The sequence below is a fragment of the Palaemon carinicauda genome, chromosome 7 (assembly GCF_036898095.1).
Source record: "Palaemon carinicauda isolate YSFRI2023 chromosome 7, ASM3689809v2, whole genome shotgun sequence".
In the NCBI taxonomy this organism is placed as follows: domain Eukaryota; kingdom Metazoa; phylum Arthropoda; class Malacostraca; order Decapoda; family Palaemonidae; genus Palaemon; species Palaemon carinicauda.
In genome coordinates, this window is record NC_090731.1 from 24,042,306 (window position 1) to 24,050,166 (window position 7,861).

The window sequence follows — 7,861 nt, forward strand, 5'->3', positions numbered from 1 at the left end:
TTATCGAATACTAGAAGGATTTCTACTTAAAATGCCATTTTTTCAAACAAGTCCAGAAGATCCGAAATATTCACCCACAAAATTTACTTTTATATACTGTAAATAAATCAGCAGTTGCGATCAGTAAAGTTAAAATACAGATACCAGTAAAGGAGTTTGATACCATTAAGTACTTACTACCTTAAGTCATTCTTAGGAACAAGCACTTTCGGTCGGCAGACTACATATGGGTACATTTTGCGCAGGCATACCATAATATAGTTACCATGAAAGATGCATCCTTTGATTGTAGCTTCTGGGAAACATTTTCTCACTGCATTGATCACTGCTTGCTCAAAATCACAATGAACATAATGGGGAGCTAAGTTGGGCACTAAAGACATCAGCATTTCAAACATTCTCACATATGTAGCATACTCTTTATTTGGAAATAGTGCATAACAAATAGGATGTACTCCACCATGCTTTTTAGCTAGAATGGCAAATACTTTATGAAACAATTTTGGTGCTATATTAAAAGTACCGTTGATATACCAACTGGTAGTTACAAGATATTGCAACCAAGGCTCTCTGCCAAAGATGAAAATCCTTCCTCGTCCTGGTCCACAATCTGCTAACAGAACTTTTTCTTCTCTCCCACCCACAGGCTCATACACTTTGTATCGATTTGGAATGATTAAAATTCTCAAGGCCAGTTGGACAAGGGTCTCATTTATTTTTAGTCATTGATCTCTTCATGCTGCTTGCAGGGGGCATGGATGATTGCACTGAGTGAGATATACCAGAAATACATTCATTGATCACAACACTTTGTGGTTCCATGGTATCTTCCTGCTCGCCGTATCAAAGATGATGTTTTAACTTTAGCTACCTCCACAATTGCAGCATCAGCCTCATGCGAATGAATATTTACTTCTTTAATCACTATTTTTTGTGTGGATTCTTCCTTTACATCGGCCTCTTTGCTCGCATCTCCAAATTTCACTTTTTCGTCGATTTTTTAATATTTATCGAACACACATAAATCCATCATAAGTGAATTTCTCTTCCTTTTTCACTTGATATGATTGAGTGATTACTGGCAGCCATTATAAAATACGAAGGGATACTGAAGTTATCTATATATTAATTTAGAATATTCTTAGCTATTTGTATTTTTACAATGTTCAAGAAATGTTTTGAGTAAAATAGCTAAATTAGGCAATTTACAAGATATGGTAATTGTTCAGACTGAAATAGCTAAGTTGAGTAGTAATCGGTAATTATTTATTTGCGGTGGCGAACTGTCCGTGGTGGCGAATTGTTGGTGGAGAACTATCTTTGGTGGTGAATTGTTGGAGGCGATTTGTTGGCGGCTAATTGTCATAATCCGGTTACCATATCTCGCCCCAAGTTCCAATTCCCTAGAATACTTGGAGATGTTTAAGATAGGAAATAATGTTTTAGATGTCGGTACTATACTTAGTAACTGCTCGTTGTTAATTTCTCGCGCTGTTACATTTATTAAGATGTTATGAGGTGCTAGAACAAAATTACTAGGATTGTGTTTTTTTATTTCATTGACTGTAACATGGTCAATTCACTGCTAGCTTCTCGCTACCGGCATTTTAGATTACGACCTCTGAATTTGGACAAAGCAAAATTGCAGTTATGGTACACTCAACTCTCCTTTTCTTATACAGATCCAATAATTCAATTTTTCTACATAAATTTCTACTGAACCCTACAGCAAGATTAAATACAGACAGATTTACGGTCAAGTAAACCATTTCTAGACTACTTAGAAAACACTTCAGGTGTCTTTAAAATCTAACCAAAAGCTCTTTCAATTCTCTTGGAAGCAGCTCTTTTGCCAAGGTAAAGCAGATAAGTTTAGATAGTAATCATACAGTGTAAAGTTATCTTTTACAAAGTTCACCCCATTTTACTTGTTACAATCAATGTGACATAACCGTAGTATTAGACATTTGACAAAACTAAGTTTAGAATTTATATTTGCGTAAAAATTCCGTAAACCTTAAGTTCACTTCTATTTCTATATTAAAGTAACGTTAGGAATGCCTTATCTTAAAAAAACTCTTAAAAGTTTATTTGATTCTCCTTAGTTGCTTGAAAGTAAAGCTTGACATCTTTGCAATAACAATTCTGGGTTTCGGTAGTTTGTGTTTCAATAATTGTACCGAACTGAAAATGCTAAGTTAATATTTCATACAACATTCTGGTTACAGAATTTTGTAGTAAGTACAGACAAGATTCTTGATATTGCTAAGAAAGCTCTATGCCTTAGCACACAAGTTGTAACTTATAATCATACAATGTTTCAAGTTATCCAGTATAACAGAACTGGCTGGTCTCTTATTTTAATCCTCAATGTAGTCAAATTTATAATTTCAGGAATTAATTTATACAAAGAAATCAAGTGTCATTTTATTTGTTTCAAACATTTGCAGTTTATTATGGTGACTAAAGTTCTCAACCTCAGCCAGCCTACTGCACCACTGAAGCTATGGCAAAGTACTTCACTATTTGGTAAATTATTCCATCCGAACGGTAGCTCACTGTGCCATAGCTGCTTCTCTTAATGCTAGAGTTAAATTTGGGTGGTTTAGCTCACGGATAACTGGTTAGAAGAGAAGACAATCTCGTAGACTGATTACGGAGTTCTTTCCAGTGGAGGGTGCTAGTTCATTGGAACTTCCAATTACGGTGTCCTTTCCAGTGGAGAAAATCTAGTACATTGGAACTTTCCTTCATCAGGTACGCCGAAGGTTGCAACTCCAAAAAGTAATTTTACCAGATTGTCCAAATCAACTGGCGTTAAGCCCCGTGCTGCAGATTTCTGGATTAGAGTCAAACTGCAGATCTGCCAGAACCGTTGACCTTGCATCATTGCCGTTTTAACATTCATCCTGTTAAAAGATTAAAGTTGAAATAGTTTCGGCACTATTTAATATTCCACCGCAAGTAAACTGTCAAAGAAAAAGTCTGCTACCCACAGAAAAGCTCAACTTATATTTCTCATTAAATTTATTCAACCCTTCGAATTCATCACTTTGCGTATCTATATAAAGGAATTTAGGACAGTAGGCATACCCACAGTCTAGCCATACCCACAGCCTGTTACAAGAAGTCTTTTGTAAGATGAAATAAAAGCTGAACTATTTGAAGCAGAACTATTTATTTGAAGCAATGTTATCAATACCACACAAGCTGAATCCTTGAAAAGCTTAAAAATTGCAAGATACCAAAGACCCTATACTCTAAACCCAACGTGAAAGAATATTTGTAAGTGGTGATACATTCAAAGATTCCGATCTAAAAAATGCATCTATATATCATCATCTTGGTCGTCGTCTTCATCATCATCATCATCATGGTCATCATCTCCCACTAATATTGACGGAAAGGGCCCCAAAATTTCGCCAGTCTTCCCCTGCTTTTGAATCAATATTTCTCCATTCATCATCTACTTTGTTTCATATATCTCAGCCTTGTAGGCCTGGGTCTCTCAACTAGTGCCTTATGGGGCCCAATGGAAAGTTTGGTTTACTAAATCTCATGGTGTGTTGCGAGCAAAATGCGCAAACCATCTCCCTCTACTGCTTACCATTATCTCATCCACATGGCACTCTCCGAGAGTTTAATTCGAGTTCTTTTCCTTCCATTTAACTGAATATTCTTCTGAGGGCCTTTGTTCCCAGATCTATACAATCTGATATAGTTTCATTCATATATCGCACCTTTGTCCCCAAATCTATACAATCTGATATAATTTCATTCATATATCGCTCCTTTGTTCCCAAATCTATACCATCTGATATAGTTTCATTCATATATCACACTAATCCATACAGTAATACCGATCTCACTAAGAAGATATAAAGCCTGATGTTTGTAATTTTAGGGCATTTGCATATCCAATATATATAACATAGTATTTGCATAACATATTTAGTAAACATTTAAAAGTTATTCGACAAGACAAAATACACCGAACTAAATGCTCCAGTATCTTTTCGTCTAGACTTCGGAGAGTTGTATAGTATTGCTAAAAAAGATACGAAGTTTAAAAATTACAAAATGTGAACAGCAACATCAGTACTAGATTGTATGCATCAGCATTAAAGAATAATAAACATAAAACAGTTTATAAAGCTGTTAGTAAGCCACCCCGTCTAAAATTGCACAATCTTATTTCATGACCACCATTTTGATTCCAAATACCCAGCAGTGATGCCCCTGAATCTCATCTGTAAACTGTTGAAAATTTGGCTTAAAAATTTGAAATACTGGAATTCATGTTACTACGCATTTACAGATTAAAAAATGTATATATAGACTTAAAATGGGTGATGTTATAGTCACCAACCAGTAAAAGTAAGTAGGGTAGAAATTACGGTCGCTTGTATTTACCGAAAAACGGCTGATATTAAGTATATTTTAACGGAGAGTCAGATTCAAGTCGATTTTTTGGACAACACTAAATATACGCTTATCTTTTTGCCATACTATAGCCGCTTGAAAACAGAAAAAAAAAATAATAGTTTAATTTCCAAAATGGGATTTTTGGGAGAAATTATTCTTTGAAATTCCATTCAATATTTTTAATTCACTGTCGGTGACTACCGAGATAGTTTCGTTTAAGTTCAAATCACAAAGTAACTTTCTAAAGAAAATAAATGAGTTTTTCAGGATGTCAATGGTAGACAAATCTATCATGGACAACCCTAATCAACCTTGCATTCGAGGCAGCAGCCACCCCGATAAAGGTTGATTTTTTTTTACTTAAAACATTTTGAATCTCACTTCAACTATCAATCTTCCATACCTTTCAGTTAAATTTTATAACTATTGAGGACTACAGATCCAGATTCCATACTTAAATGCTAGCTAACTTTTAAGCTTTCACCAAATCATTAAACTAATGTTAGAACATTCTTTTTAAAAGCTCAAGGTTACCTGCTAAAACTTTACATTGTGATAGGAATACAGACCAAAACAATTAAACATTTGAAACTTTATTAGAGGCCGCTAATTCAGATGTCTAAATTCTGAAATATGAAAGCCAGCTAGAAAAACATTTGAATTTTCTCATTTTAAAATTACAAGGAAGTTTAAAAATGTAAAAAGACTGCACGCCTTAGAGAACTAACATTAGGTTAAAAATTTCATACATCTATGATATGATCATTTTACCGAGACTGATTGTTGAAGCAAATTAACATATCCCAATTAAGTTTCCATTTACGCTAATAAATGCCTTTGTATAAAAATTAACACATGATCCTATTCACGCAATGTTTAAAAGTTAAAATAATAAGCATTCGAAGGAAAAATATATGAAAATTAAATTTGATAGTAATCTGAAAGGTTAATATAGGCAACAAATGCAAACCAACCCTCAAAAGGCCAAAACTTGCATTGCGTAAATAGGTGAAATTTATCAAATTTTATCTAACAATTCCATCTATAAATTGAGAAAACAAAAGAATCAAATACAAGTATCATCCAGCTATAGAGCTCAATCCAGCACGTAACCATACAAATACTCATGAAAAAACTTAACTTGTATCCTGAAAGGATAGCTTGAAAGTTCAGATTGAAAAGTTGTGCAATTATCTATATGCAATTATCTGTACATATCCTTACTTTACGTTAAATAAATATAAAAATTGTCATTGAAAACAGCACAGTAATAACCAACAGCCACAAAATTTACAATAAAAATTTAATGGTTTAATAGAAAAATCAATAAACAAACTATATACGACGGTGATCAAGACAACTCTAAAGATAGAAAAAAAAAAGAGCTTTCACAACAATTAACATGAATTCAGAGTGCAATATTTGGTGAACCTACTTCACAAAAGCAAAATAACCATATAATTTAAAAGCGTATCAATTACGAATAAGACCAAAGGCCAGAAACCATCCGAGATAAACAACCTATAAGCTGTATTAACGACGCGATGACAAGCAATAGAAAGAGCCTGAACCATAACTTCCATGAAACACAAGCGTTTGCCAGATCCAAAGATAAAACAAATGACAAAAAATAGGGACTTTTCTGAATTAAAGATATATGAACACTCACCATTATCCCACGAAGGATAAGACAGCGCCACTCACAATGAAGTTCAAATATGATCGACAAACCTTCAAGTACAAGGTTAACGTGCGCAAATACCTTGCAACTTCGACAATATCTTCCATTATTACACTTTTCGATTACCGACACTGATTAATCCGTCACTTCGACTCCCAAAATTCTTGTTGATTCTCGGCCGTCGAGCAAAATTCCTACTACGCTATTGGCATTTGAGGACTCCGGAATGCAAGCGGATAAAGACTGATATCCAAGGATTCTTTAGCCACGGGACACGGTTTTGAATATCGCCGACAATTCTATCTAGTTTTGGTGATTGTCTTTAAATTTTTTCTTTGGTTATATTTCTTGGGGAGTTTTCGCTCACGCTTAGTTACTCAGCTTGATTTCATAATGTATTTACATGGAGATTATTTTCGGCACTTATTGCTTTTTAATATGTGTTTTAGAAATTATTTTGTGTTAATTCAGGCTTTTTTATATATTTTTTTGGCTTGATTTTCGTTAACTCCGCTTTTCTTTTATGACTTTCTAGATTAGGTCTAGATAAACGATGTTTAACTAACATCTCCAAGGAATTGTTCTTTCTGGCCTATGTTTTATCTGCTTCTATTGTTTTTTTTTTATCGTTTAATTTCTGTGTTGCTAAACTAGTTTCCTATTTTCTATCATATTCTTTCCCGTTACCTTCTGGAGTTTGTTTTGTCATTCATGTAACTCTGACATATACTCTAGAGAGAAGGATATATCAGTCCGATCCTTCCATACTACAATGACTGAAGTAAGGATTCCTTGGACGAAAGAACTTGAACCTAGCTCAGGATACGTATGATAAGATTCCCAAGGTAGCGGAACGCCTCCAGGAGGGTTGCGTTTCTTTAGTGAAGGATCAAAGACAGGATAAGTTGCTATAATAAGTCACTTTGGTATTTGGTGAATATCTTCTCTTTCTCGGGGGTCTGTTAATTAGCTTTTAAAGCTCGTGTTTATTAAATAGCTGTTTTAGCTTGAAGTTTTTGCTAAACAAAAACCTTTTTTAATTTGAATTTTATTAAGGGATTTTTTAACTTAGGTTTTTGTCGTCTAACCTTGTTAGTTTGGGTGTTTGGTGAATAACTTATTTTAGTCTGGGTTATCTTGAATAGTTTTCTTAAATTTGATTTTTGGAGGATGGGTTTTTAGCTTTGGTTTTGCTGAATAGATTTTTAAGCTTGGGTTTTGTTTTTGTTGATTAGCTCTTTTAGCTTCGGTTTCTATTGAATAGTTTATAAAGCTTAGGGTTTTGTTGAATAGCTTTCTTAGCTTGGATTTTGTTAAACAGCTTTCTTAGCATTAGTTTTGTTGACCAGCTTTTTTTAGCTTGATTTTTTGTGCACTAGGTTTTATTAGAAAGAGTGTTGTTTATCATCTGTTCATAGCATGGCTTGGATTTATTAGGTTTTCTTAGCTTGGCTTCTGTTTATTAGCTTCTCATTGCTCAACTTTACTTAACTATTTTTTCCTAACTCTGCTATTGTTTTATACTATTTTTAGCTCATGTTTTGTTGATTAGCTTTTCTAGCTTGGGTTTAATTTAACTGTGTGGTTAGCTTAGGTGTTTTATTAGCTCGTTTTACTAGTCGGGGTTTGCTTTCCAAGCCTTTTATGTTAGCTAGTATATTAGCATTTTTGGTAGTTAGTTTGTACTTTAGCTTATTTTGGTAGGTGTTGTTTTAGTTAATTTTTGGTAGTTTTTTAGCATTTTGGTTGCTGGTT

The 7,861-nt window shown here is 34.0% G+C and overlaps 1 long non-coding RNA gene across 1 annotated transcript; it reads right to left on the reverse strand.

Moving 5' to 3' along the window:
- Positions 1 to 1,359: 1,359 nt before the first annotated feature.
- On the reverse strand, positions 1,360 to 6,422 carry LOC137643529 (uncharacterized). Its single transcript, XR_011044991.1, has 2 exons — positions 6,095 to 6,422; positions 1,360 to 2,909 (listed from the first exon to the last, which is right to left on the reverse strand). It is a non-coding gene; the product is annotated as an uncharacterized lncRNA (long non-coding RNA).
- Between the last annotated feature and the right edge of the window lie 1,439 nt (positions 6,423 to 7,861).